Source organism: Oncorhynchus mykiss, chromosome 11 (assembly GCF_057628025.1).
Source record: "Oncorhynchus mykiss isolate SJ-2025 chromosome 11, ASM5762802v1, whole genome shotgun sequence".
NCBI lineage: Eukaryota > Metazoa > Chordata > Actinopteri > Salmoniformes > Salmonidae > Oncorhynchus > Oncorhynchus mykiss.
In genome coordinates this window covers 18,660,001-18,666,290 of record NC_143032.1, presented here as the reverse complement: position 1 = coordinate 18,666,290, position 6,290 = coordinate 18,660,001, and positions in this window count along the sequence as shown.

Sequence of the window (6,290 nt, the reverse complement as noted above, 5' to 3'; positions counted from 1 at the left end):
GTGATGGGATGAAATGTGATTTTAACTTCTAAAATGTGAGATTTGGGTTTTCATAAGGTCTGCTCAATCAGTGGCCCGCCTCTGTGAGGGGACATGGGCTATAAAAAAATTCAAACACACCCTCCTCTCCCTTCCTATATAAAGCCTTGAAGACAATATAACCTCCTGTTCCGAGGATGTGAGGACGACGGTCCGATGTCAGAATGGTTCAGATAATAACTACAGAACGAAGCCAAGATCAGTGTGAGCTTTGGTTGTGAATTATATGAACTTTGAACTCTTATTCACTACAGAATTGACACCTCCTAGCCATTGAGTTAGCAACAGCAGCTGCAAACGCAGGTTAGGAAGGAACAGACAGAGTATCCCATCTACCACACAACGACGTTGCTACAACGTAGCCAATTTACCAGCAGAGACATTCTTTAAAGGACAAAGACTCGGTTGGGCAACACGGCCTTCCATCTACCACCAACCTACCGAAGCGCAGCTCAGAGTAAATATTTATTGCATTTCCTTTTCCAAATGGGCGGTAATTTAGAATGCATAAGATTCTGTATTTACGATAGCACAGCTTCACCCTTTGTTCCTCAGTCTTCCCACTCTTTCACTCAAACCCAGCCCTTTTCTTTTGTGTAACCAGCTGTCATATCTGTTCTGCCCGCTAGGGACGTTTTCCTTTATGACGTAATTTGTAATCAAGTTATGATTTATTAATGTGTATGTGTAATTCTGTGTGATTAGTTAGGTATTTAGTAAATAAATAATTAAACCCAATTTTGTATTGCTGATTCAACTTGTTAGCCAGGGTTCGTGCAGATAACCAAGAATTTACAACTTTCAGATGAGACTGAATTAAGACGACGATTAATATTGACTGCTATTGATGTAAAATATTACTAGGTCTTTAAGAGTTTATTCGGAAGATAACCGCTCTATAAATATTGTTTTGTGGTGCCCCAACTCTCTAGTTAATTACATTTACATGATTAGCTCAATCAGGTAATATTAATTACGGATAAATTATTTTATAGAATAGCATGTGTGTAATTGTAACAATGTACAATGTAACTACACTTTTTGCGTTATTCTGCACACTCAGACGAGAGTGCTCTGAAATCGGCATAGATAGCCAGAGCGAATTTACGAGCTAAGTCTATCGACAGTTGTAGCAGTGAAATCATAAACATTCTATTGAAATAGTTACTTGCATAGTGGAGTATTTTGTTTAGACATGTAGCTAGCTAGCAAAACAATGAACCTTAATCCCAACTCATAACATTAGTACCCTGCATGAATCTACAGGTAGCTAACCAACCACGTTCAATGTTAGCTAGCTAAGCTATAACTAGCCATACAACTGGCTCTGAGATATGAATAATATGACAACACAGATCATACACGTAGCTAGCTATGCATGCAGATGACTAAACACTATACACATCAGCTACTACACTTAACAAAGAGCTGCAGTCAATTTCAGAAAGGGTAGCAAAAAATAAGTCAGTCCTAAATATTTTGTTGTTGAAATTCTACACAGGTACACTCAATTAATAAATTAATCAGTATTAATAATCAGCACACTGGAGAGGTTCCAACCAACCCAATGCACCAAGTACACAGGATCTCTTGGGCCAGTCCCATTAGATCTCTTACAGTGACTTCAGAAACTATTCAAGACCCCTTGACTTTTTCCACATTTGTTAGGTTACAGCTTTATTCTAAAATTGATTACATAGTTTTTTCCCCTCATCAACCTACAGACAATACCCTATAATGATAAAGCAAGATTATAAAAAATTATTAAAAAAGAAATATCACATTTATATACGTACTCAGATCCTTTACTCAGTACTTTGTTGAAGCACATATGGCAGCAATTACACCCTTGAGTCTTCTTGGGTATGACTCTACAGCTTGGAACATCTGTATTTGGGGAGTTTCTCCCATTCTTCTCTGCAGATCCTCTCAAGCTCTGTCAGGTTGGATGGGGAGCATTGCTGTACTGCCATTTTCAGGTCTCTCCAGAGATGTTCGATCGGGTTCAAGTTTTGGCTCTGGCTCGGCCACTCAAGGATATTCAGAGACTTGTCCCGAAGCCACTCCTGCATTGTCTTGGCTGTGTGCTTAGGGTTGTTGACCTGTTGGAAGGTGAACTTCGCCCCCAGTGTGAGGTCCTGAGTGCTCTGGAGCAGGTTTTAATCAAGGATCTCTCTGTACTTTGCACCGTTCATCTTTCCCTCGATCCTGACTAGTCTCCCAGTTCCCGCCTCTGAAAAACACCCCCACAGCATGATGGTGCCACCATCATGCTTCACCGTAGGGAGGATGCCAGGTTTCCTCCAGATGTAAAGCATTCAGGCCAGAGAGTTGAATCTTGGTTTTACTGAGGAGTGGCTCCCGTCTGGCCACTCTACCATGAAGGCCTGATTGGTGGAGTGCTGCAGACATGGTTGTCCTTCTGGAAGATCTGTCAGAGTGACCATCGATTTCTTGCTCACCTCCCTGACCAAGGCCCTTCTCCCCCGATTGCTCAGTTTGGCCAGGTGGCTAGCTGTAGGAAGAGTCTTGGTGGTTCCCAACTTTTCAGAATGATGGAGGTCACTGTGATCTTGGGGACCTTCAATGCTGGATCATTTGTTTGGTACTCTTCCCCAGATCTGTGCCTCGACACAATCCTGTCTCGGAGCTCTACAGACAATTCCTTCAACCCCTGCTCAACCCCTGCTCTGACATGCAATGTCAACTGTGGGACCTTATATTGACAGGTGTGTTCCTTTCCAAATCATTTCCAATCAATTGAATTTACCACAGGTGGACTCCAATCAAGTTGTAGAAACATCTCAATGATGAATGGAAACAAGATGCACATGAGCTCAATTTCGAGTCTCATAGCAAAGGTTCTGAATACTTATGCAAATGTGATGTTTCAGTTTTCTATTTTGAATACATTTTTTAAAATTCTGGCAACTGCTATGTCAAATTTCAAAAAAACGTTATGGAAAAAACCTAATCTGAGAACGGCACTCAGATCCCAAACCAGCCAAAAGAAATATCCGCCATGTTGCGCAGTCAACATTAGTCATAAATAACATTATAAATATTCACTTGCCTTTGATTATTTTCATCAGAATGCACTCCCAGGAATCGCAGTTCCACAATAAATGCTTGTTTTGTTCGATAAAGTCCATCATTTATGTCCATTCATGTCCAAATAGCTTCTTTTGTTAGGGTGTTTGGTAAACAAATCCAAAATTGTGTTCAGGTCCAGTCGGACGAAAAGTTCAAAAAGTTATATTACAGGTTGAAGAAACTTGTCAAACTAAGTATAGAATCAATCTTTAGGATGTTTTTTTATCATAAATGTTCAGTAATGTTCCAACCGGAGAATTCCATTGTCTGTAGAAAAGCAATGGAACGAGAGATACCTCTCGAAATGTGTGTGACTGAGAACGAGGCTGCTGGCAGACCCCTCAGTCAAACAGCTCCCATCTGGCCCCCCTTCACATGAGAAGCCCGAAACAACGTTCTAAAGACGGTTGACCTCTAGTGGAAGTCTTAGGAAGTGCAACATAACCCATATGCCACTGCGAATTCGATAGGGGCTGAGTTCAAAAACTACAAACCTCAGATTTCCCACTTCCTGTTTGGATTTTGTCTCAGGTTTTTGCCTGCCATATGAGTTCTGTTATACTCACAGACATCATTCAAACAGTTTTAGAAACTTCAGAGTGTTTTCTATCCAATACTAATACTAATATGCATATATTAGCATCTGGGACTGAGTAGGAGGCAGTTTAGTCTGGGCACGCTATTCATCCAAAAGTGAAAATGCCCCAAAGCAGTTTTAACAACACCATCAACAAGGCAGGTCCTTTAGGCCCTAGTTTTGTTGCACCTGGATTACTGTTCTGTCGTGTGGTCAGGTGTCATGAAAAGGGATTTCGGAAAATTACAATTGGCTCCAAATAGAGCAGCACGGCTGGCCCTTAAATGTACACAGATAGCTAACAATAATATGCATGTCAATCTCTCATGGCTCAAAGAGGAGGAGAGATTGATTTCATCATTAATTGTTTTTGTAAGAAGTATCGACATGCTGAATGCACCGAGATGTCTGTTTAAACTACTGGCACACAGCTCGGACACTCATGCATACCCCACAAGACATGCCACCAGAGGTCTCTTCGCAATCCCCAAGTCCAGAACAGATTATGGGAGGTACACAGTACTACATCGAGCCATGGCTACATGGAACTCTATTCCACATCAGGTAATTGATGCAAGTAGTAGAATCAGATTTTAAAAACAGATAAAAATACACCTTATGGAACAGCGGGGACTGTGAAGAAGAGACACACACACTCAATCTACACACACGTTCACATGGATTTTGTATTGTAGATACACTGTAAAACCGGATAAATTCTGGCTACTCAAACATTTTGACGAAACCAATTGCCTAAAAAAAAAAAAGTAAAAAAAACTTTAATATCTGAAGTAAGCAGAACTACTGTCATATGAGTAATACAAAAACATTTTTTTTGAGTAAGGAATTCTTAAATTCAAGTCATTCCCTGCCTTTCTAAGGTCTTCGAAAGCCAAGTCAACAAACAGATTACCGACCATTTCGAATCTCACCTTACCTTCTCTGCTATGCAATCTTGTTTCAGAGCTGGTCATGGGTGCACCTCAGCCACGCTCAAGGTCCTAAACGATATCTTAACCGCCATCGATAAGAAACATTACTGTGCAGCCGTATTCATTGATCTGGCCAAGGCTTTCGACTCTGTCAATCACCACATCCTCATCGGGCAGACTCGATAGCCTTGGTTTCTCAAATGATTGCCTCGCCTGGTTCACCAACTACTTCTCTGATAGAGTTTAGTGTGTCAAATCGGAGGGTCTGCTGTCCGGACCTCTGGCAGTCTCTATGGGGGTGCCACAGGGTTCAATTCTTGGACCGACTCTCGTCTCTGTATACATCAATGATGTCGCTCTTGCTGCTGGTGAGTCTCTGATCCACCTCTACGCAGACGACACCATTCTGTATACTTCTGGCCCTTCTTTGGAAACTGTGTTAACAACCCTCCAGGCAAGCTTCAATGCCATACAACTCTCCTTCCGTGGCCTTCAATTGCTCTTAAATACAAGTAAAACAAAATGCATGCTCTTCAACCGATCGCTGCCTGCACCTGCCCACCTGTCCAACATCACTACTCTGGACGGCTCTGACTTAGAATACGTGGACAACTACAAATACCTAGGTGTCTGGTTAGACTGTAAACTCTCCTTCCAGAACCACATAAAACATCTCCAATCCAAAGTTAAATCTAGAATTGGCTTCCTATTTTGCAACAAAGAATCCTTCACTCATGCTGCCAAACATACCCTTGTAAAACTGACCATCCTACAAATCCTCGACTTCGGCAATGTCATTTATAAAATAGCATCCAATAGCCTCCTCAACAAATTGGATGCATTCTATCACAGTGCAATCTGTTTTGTCACCAAAGCCCCATATACTGCCCACCATTGCGACCTGTATGCTCTCGTTGGCTGGCCCTCGCTTCATACTCGTCGCCAAACCCACTGGCTCCATGTCATCTACAAGACCCTGCTAAGTAAAGTTCCCCCTTATCTCAGCTCGCTGGTCACCATAGCATCACCCACCTGTAGCACACGCTCCAGCAGGTATATCTCTCTGGTCACCCCCAAAACCAATTCTTTCTTTGGCCGCCTCTCCTTCCAGTTCTCTGCTGCCAATGACTGGAACGAACTACAAAAATCTCTGAAACTGGAAACACTTATCTCCCTCACTAGCTTTAAGCACCAACTGTCAGAGCAGCTCATAGATTACTGCACCTGTACATAGCCCACCTATAATTTTGCCCAAACAACTACCTCTTTCCCTACTCTATTTATTTTATTTATATATTTATTTAGCTTCTTTGCACCCCATTATTTTTATTTCTACTTTGCACATTCTTCCACTGAAAATCTACAATTCCAGTGATTTACTTGCTATATTGTATTTACTTTTTTTGCCTTTACCTCCCTTCTCACCTCATTTGCTCACATCGTATATAGACTTGTTTATACTGTATTATTGACTGTATGTTTGTTTTACTCCATGTGTAACTCTGTGTCGTTGTATGTGTCGAACTGCTTTGCTTTATCTTGGCCAGGTCGCAATTGTAAATGAGAACTTGTTCTCAACTGGCCTACCTGGTTAAATAAAGGTGAAATAAAATCAAATAAAAATTCCTCCAATAATTTCAAAATGTGCC